Source organism: Rhinolophus sinicus, linkage group LG05, assembly GCF_036562045.2.
Source record: "Rhinolophus sinicus isolate RSC01 linkage group LG05, ASM3656204v1, whole genome shotgun sequence".
Lineage (NCBI taxonomy): Eukaryota > Metazoa > Chordata > Mammalia > Chiroptera > Rhinolophidae > Rhinolophus > Rhinolophus sinicus.
In genome coordinates this window covers 160,093,559-160,101,611 of record NC_133755.1, presented here as the reverse complement: position 1 = coordinate 160,101,611, position 8,053 = coordinate 160,093,559, and positions in this window count along the sequence as shown.

The window sequence follows — 8,053 nt, the reverse complement described above, 5'->3', positions numbered from 1 at the left end:
GCCACAATGTTGAATAAACAAGAGTCCATAAAATAAAAATTGTATGACTCTAGGCAAGTCATCAATGCTGAAATGGAACCAGAATTTGAAATTGAGTAACTTGTGGGTTGTTACACAGTTCTAAGTTAAATTTCCAAGAGAATGACATTGACTATACAAAGATTTCCTCCCCTTATTTCCACACTCTGAAGAAACAAGCAGCAGAAGATAAAGTGATTGTAATTTCACATATTTTAAAAATTTAAGTAACAGAAATATATACTGTTCTTTGTGGACTTCTAAACTCCTAAAATCTTTTTTAAATTTAATATTGTAAACTTGCCCATGAGATTTTTTACATGGAATTACAAACTGACAGTATTCTGGGCTTTGCTGAAACCTGGATTAAAACTAAATCTAAAAATCTGTATACCAACCTGTTTATCTTAAACAAAACTTCAATGAGATATTTCTCTAGCAAGATGGGTTTACTCAGGAACAACTATACTCAGGATTGAAAAACATTCAACCATGGCAAGCCACTGCAAGTCTGCTAAAATGAAAGGCAGGAAACTCTTTTATAGAGGAGAAGAGGAAGTTGGAAGAGCTATTACCACCAAGTGGTTTCCCTGTTGTGCTTGTTGATAGACCAGAGTGTGAGAGCTCCCCCCATAGGCCCTCCTGATTCATTTTAAAGGAGGTTTCTGTTGACTAATTTAATTACAAACCCAAAAGGTTATTTTGTTTTTTTAACCACTGATCCTAGCACAAATATATATCACTAATGGGTGGGAATTAACCATGCCACAATGTTGGGACAGCTTGGCATCTCACATCATGAAGTGGTTGAGCACTGTGGTAGGTAGGAAACAAACAAACAAACAAACAAAAACATAAGGAATTTCACCTCCATGAAGAGTGGAAAGATTGAAACTCTTTGACTGGATCTTGCTTTTTTTAAAGGAAATACAATTATTGAGCTGATGACCACAACTCATGCTTACTGGGTGGGTCTGGCTCTCACATCGGCCCTGAATTCTCAGCTTGTTCTAGATTCCAAGGTTGAATGAGGATACTGACATATAAACAATGACCTCTTTATAAAGTAGAATGAAAAAGAGGGACGACCAAGAATTGGAGGCAGCTACTGGGAAGTCCCAGTAAAGGCATGAACACAAGAATGCAGACTTGGAAAAGAGGACAAATCAAGCCAGGTCCAAAAGGGATGACACAGCTAAAATCACGTTGCTTAATTTATTTTTAAAATATATAGGGACTGAACATTTGCTGTGTCTTCTAGCAATACCTAAATGAAGCAAACAGTCTCTTAGTCAAGAACACGCAAGGAAGACTGGCTAGACCAGGCGATTGCTCAGGCTGCCCGTGATGGTCAAGGTGGTATCATGACTACCAATGGCTGGGGCTTGCTCTTCAGCCTCGGTCCTAAAGAGAGTTGTCAAAGGTTGCTGTTGGTTTTACTTCATAAAAGTAACAGTACTGAGGATGGGATGCTGACGTACAGTTGGAGCACACGTTGCCCCTTGATTATGTCCTTATGGATTGGAGAGCTAAATGAGTCATTAATGTAGCAATCAAACATCAGACACAGAGTTGGGCAGTTTGTTCCAGTCAATAGACATCTTTATTTAAGTACCTGTGTATAAAGATGTACTTCGACCAATTACTGTATTCTAAAAGATGGCACACAATGTAGAATAAAATTGATAGTGTATAGAAATTCCTTAGTACAATTTTGTCTTGATTTTTAAAAAATTCCCTTCTTGAGTATAATATATAACAATATTTCACTGTAAAACTTTTATTTCTTATTCTGGGCTCATCTTTGGCCTCAGAGCTCTAGTTAGTTTGGCAAACTGGCTTTTTTTTTTTTTTTTTGAAAAGCCACTAGCAAATGTCTTTTTTTTTTTTAAACATTTAATTACAATTTTAATGAACTCACTAAAAAAAGCAGAGGATTTTGTAAGTCACATACCTGAGATATTAAAGATGGGTCCTTCTCCTTTACTCCCCGTTGGTTCTAACTCTTTAATATCTCACTGATCCATTTCATAGGGTTCTTATAAAAAACACACCCCTTAGGTCAGGCCCTTATTTGTCACTACCTAGATGTTGCAATGACCTTTGAAGCCTTCCTCCCTGCCTCACTTACATCCACTCTTTATACTGCTTCCACAATGAATATGATCATGCAATCAAGCTAATCTTCTCCAACCCCATCTCTGCACTGATCAACTCTAAATCTTTCTGTCTCCTGCTTACCAGCTTGTGATAGCTTTGTACTTCCCTCTGGGTAAGACTTAAGTGTGCCATACAGAACCCCTTGCGATATGGCAACTCTCTATCCTCACTGCCCTCAGAGGAAAACTGCTTTCAAGCTATTCCAAGTTCCACACATTGCCTTGAATTCTCCACCCTTCCTCTCACCTATCACTCCTATCACCACTTTCAGTACTTCTGTTGTAGCAGTTTCAAGTTCATGGATAGCCACAAGAGCATGTGATATCTCTACCACCAGGCAGGCATCTTCTGAGGTTATGTTCTACATTTTGTCCCTCTCTCTATTTATATTGTGGTGTTTGGCACATTGTGTATGCCTAACAACACAGTGTTTCTGTAATGAAGTTACCTTGGGCCCAGATCACAAGAAAGTATTTCAATAACAGGGACATATTTTCACCACTGTTCACCTAGGAAGTCATAGGTTTAGGTTTTCAAAAAGCAACTCTGATTCTTACAAATTACTCTATTGGGAATGTACAGGGGGACTGTTATTTACAGTTATTTTAGTAAGTTGGTGACACACGCTTTGGAGTTAGGTTAGGGTAGGAGAATTCAAGAAATAAGTTTTATTATCCTTCAGATCTCTATTGGACCAATTTTTTAAATATTATTAGTTTCAGGTGTACAAAACAATGTAATAGACATTTAAACCTCTCACAAAGTGATAACCTCCCTCCCTCAATGTATTACCCCTCTGACATATATAGCTGTTATGATTCCACTGACTCTATTCCTTATGCTGTACTCCACATCCCGTGACGTTCATTATTATTCAGCTTCAGCTTCAGGTGTATGGTGCAGTGGTCAGGCATCTACACCGTCCATGAAGTGGTCTCCCTAATAAGACAAGTGTCTGTCGGACACCCTACAAAATCTTTACAGCATTATTGATTATATTCCCCAAACTGTCTTTTATAACCCTGTGGCAATCTTGTGGTTACCGATTGTGCTTTTTAATGACACTAAATGGCTTTGAAATGGCCTTTTCTCTAGCCCTTCTATGATTGTCTCTTTGATCCAAAGGTGGTCAGCTTTCCTCCTCTGTCACTTCTATCTTCCTGCCCTCAACTGTCTCCTAAAAGCAGATGGTGGAAATTAAGCAGGTCTGGTTGTGAGGAAATGCAGCGATTATCTTTTTTTTCTAATTCATGTTCTTTATAAGTGGCTTATCAATTGGTCTGTGTCCCTTCGCGTGTCTGTGGCTTATGTCCTGGGACTTCTCCTGCAGGTACTATCCCACTCACAAACTGCTCTCTCACAGATTGCTACTGGTCTAGTAGAGATCTGTGGCAATTGCAATGGGAAATCCTGGGGAGTCTTTGATTTCTGTGGCCCTGAAGGTGAGAAGGTAGGAGCTGGGAGCACTGATTAGAGGGACAAGGAGAAGGAAAGTTTCCAGTTACAGGCAAGAGCACAGGTCGTCTCTGAGTGCTGCCCAGGGTCAAAAACCCAAATCTGTCTTCACTGAAAATAACAAGCCCAAGGAGAAAAGTCAGGCGTTGAGAACATATCAGAATCAAGAGGGAAGGGGAAAAAAGTGAAAGCAAAGCAAAATGTCCCCATCTAACTGCTGTGAAAGAAGCTGGATGGGACCATTCTGCTTAAACCAGAATTTAAATGTCAAAAACACTCTTAAACAGACCATGACAACTTTTAACAGAAATAGAGTCTTATTTCTTCCTATAAGACCCATCTTCAAAAATAATCTAAAAACTATTATAAAAGTTATTGCTTTTATTTCAAGTCCCTTGTTTATATATTTATTTTCACACCAAACCTTTCCTTTAAAGAAAACAACATACTGGAAACACAATTAAGGCCCAATTTGTAACATTCCTTGTGACTTTCGCTTGTCTCTCCCCAGTGGCAAGCAGCTTCCTAAAGTTGGTGATTGCCTTTCCCTGATATGTTTTCTAAGTTTTACTGTATCCTTCAGGGCATGTCTTTTTTCCTCTTTACTACATGATTATGTGTCTATAGACATACATTTAGCTATACTACATACCCTTTTCTTTTTAAATCTTTATATGAATTATATTTTTCTTTGCCTAGTGTTCTGCAACCTGCTTTATTCACTCACTATATCTTTGGGTGATATATATAGATTTAGTTCATTAATTTTTAATTGTTCTATAGTATTCCACTATGTTAACAAACCACAATTTATTTATTCATTCCCTTGTTGGTAGATATTCGTGTTGCTTCAGATTTTTTTTATTATGTTAACAAAACATTTGAGACAGGAAGAGAAGTCATCTTACTGGGAATACCAAGGAACCAATATAAGGAATAGTTTACATATACATCAGTTATTAAGGAGAAGTCACTCTCTGCACTAACATAGCTTTTGAAAATCTGAGGATCCTGGTCTTGGAAAAGGTATGTTGCTAAATGAAACATTTTTAATGCCTTTTCAACCTGATCAAATATGTTTAAGCCAGGATCCCTACTCAACCTAAACCTTGTAACCTCATTAAATAAGCAGTTGACACGTACTTACTTGAATACTGAATAAATAAATGAATTGCTTCATTTATTACTAGGTCATTGTCTTGCCATGACTTTGTTCACTGAATAATACTTATTACTTGTTGAGTTACTATGATGTGCCCAGGAGTTATACATATTAACTCTGCTTATCACATTTAATCACGTTCTCATTTCATACACACGAAAAATAAAAAGGGAAACTGAGATTCAGATAATTTAAGTGACTTCCCAGGAGCACACAACTATAAGTGAAAGAGTCAGAACTCTTTTCTGTCACTACTTCAGGCCTCCTCTAACAGAAGTCAGACTGATAACTGTCTTGGGATAGAATTATTTAATTCTTTGCTCAAATTTAATTCTTGGGGTAGAATTATTTAATTCTCTGCCCATGTACAAGCACCAGCATTGAATTCCTCTTGGCAGATATAGTGGGGCCTGAGCTAATGCATCTATTTGAATAATTGCTTTCCGTAGGCTTATCATAATAGAAAATCAAAAGCTAGGACAGAATCTAGATTTTCAAGCAAAATACAAAGTAGGTGACATCTTTGGGATTTTGCATTTAATCCATTTCTTTCAGTAATCAGTTCATCATAGAATCTTCAGAAAGCATATTCTGGATGGTTAACTATGTAAGAGTTTCAGGGGGGATAAAATTTGGCATGAAGCAAAGAATCTATAGTTTTAGAAACAACCCATGGTACTTGAGCTGGAGATGGGAATAGATTGGCAGTCTAATAGTTCCTTCAGTGAAAACTGAAGATTTTTACCTAAATAGGACAAATTCTGGACCCAGGTACATAGTGAATCACTAGGGATTTTCCAGGAAGTCAAACTGAAAAGGTTAAAATACATTTTGCTTCATCTTTACTAGCTTCTATGGGACCCAAGTAATTTATAAAATCAATTATTAGAAAAGTCTATACTTGGGTGTTAATGTCCCTATCTACACCGAAACTTTAACCTTACTAGAGGAGATTAAATATTAATGCTATTTCTAAAGATCTCTAACTCCACATTCTCCCCATGACATGATTCTCTTATTCCAGGAGTTAGAGGAAAAACAAAATGACAGTCTAGAATGATACAAAGGGATTTCTTCATACTTGCCTCCAGCTACACAATGCCTAGACATGCTGAATGTCAAGGTCAGTGAATTTCTCCAAAGGTGAGCACAGTCACATCCTCGTTTTACACCTCACAATTCTGGTAGAATGCTGATTTTTAAAAACACAGTACAACATACACATACATACACACATGGACAAGTAAATGATTGTCAAAGGTAAAATAATAAGCCAAGGGGAACAATGAACATTAAATACTGAAATCCCGATCAACTATGTTATTGTACTAACAATTCCTATCACATTCTGAACACTTCTTATGTACCAGGCTTGGTGCTAAACACTTTACAGGCATTGCATCATTTGGTACATCACTGGCTTTAGGTAGTAAGTGCTAACATAATGCTAAGGAAGTTTTGGCACAGAATATTTGAGTAACATGCTCAGAGTCACACAGCTGAGCCAGTATTCAAACCCCACCAGCCTGTTTAGAATCTCTGCTCTTAGCCTTTGAGAGAAAGATATCATACTTTTAGGGACATTCAGGTAAGAGCTCTAACTATTTCCTACTCACAGCACAGATATGCACAACATTCTCATCTTGTCGCCATTTTGGGTCATATTCAGTTAATGGCACATGTGGCTATAGCTGACTCTTGTTTTCTTTCCCTGGAGACAATCCCAGAATCTAGAATAAGAAAAAATACAACTACGGAAGGATTATGAAGCTACCAATATTTTGGCTGGATCCCATGAGTCCTTTCTATTTAATTTCCTGGTCGTTATGAAAGCTAACCCAGTGCTTTCTCTCCAGAGGAATGGCAAAGGGAGCAAACCTAAAAAGAGAAGAGAAATCCCCAATATCCTGGATGGTGCATCCCTGGGGAAGGAGATTATGCAAAATCTCCACCTCTTATTACCTAATAAAGAAAAATGAAAGAATCCCAGCATTAGAAAACAACCTCACACAGCATCCAAACCACCAGTTTGTCAGGACCATGCTATTCTCTGAAAAAGTTGTCCTAGTCTTGGGAAGGAGAGAGATTCCAAAGAGGCATTGAGCCAACATAATCAGCAGTGCTCACATGGCAGATTGCCTTTGGATTTCCAGTCATGAACTGAGGAGCCGGGAAAGCAGGACTGATCCAGCAATCATCCCATCTCAATATGTTTGCACCTTGATACCAGTCCCTGGAGAACACGGGGCTGCCGCCAGCCTCACTCATCACACAGAATTAGTGGGTGAGTGCTGTGGCATGGCAGATCTGCACAGCAGTCACCGAGCAAGAAGATTTATTGCTCTATTTGACAGTCTGTTATTCACTAACTGAGCATGACACATCTGGGAGTTAGAATCATCAACTTGACATGTAACAGGAGAACAAACCTTGGGGAAGAGGATGGAGGTGGGGGGAGAGAACTGAGGAAAATGGCAGTTTTCAGAATAGATTTCCCATTTTCTTGCTGACCCTGATTGTTGCTCCAAGCTTGAGGTCATCACCAGACTGAAGGGATGAGGCAGATGCACAGAGAGCCTTAGTCTGCAGTGATAGAATGAAGCTGCAGATCACTGAAAGGAAAGACACTTTGGGTCCTTGCAGGAGGATGGACATCATTCCTGGTAACATTTGGCAGGCTTTTGTTCGCCTCCTCTTGTAGGAAAGCATGTTCCAGGAGGACACAAAAGAGCTCCCCTCCACATCTCCTTCCCTTTGCAGTTGAAGTAGAGCCTGGCTTTACTGCTTGACGTCACCCTTTCAACTCTAGGGCCTCAGCCGGCAAGATGGTCCTTCATCCCCTTTTCTATGCCCCGGCCATGCCCCACCAGCTGGATGGGCTGAGATGGGCCAAGGCAGTACCTTCAATCCTCTGCATCAAAATAGGGGTGAAGACAAAATCTTTTCTTGTCCAACATCGAGCTGAGATTCTGTCCACAGCATAACTGCAGGCTCCACCTTTGCCATGAAAAAGAGAGTGGGGCTCACTAATGAGTGGAGACATAATTTATTTAATCTTCATGGATCCATTGGGAGCCATAGCTCAGAGACCCATGAATAAAAATGGCAAGTTTGCTCAGAGCATTCAAGGTAGTTAAGACAATTTGTTTAGCCTGCTGCTAAGCGCTCCAAGGACTTATCTATCCTACTGAAAATAGCACACACACACACACACACACACCATTAAAGGCACCTAATCTCTATGCTTATATTCTAGCA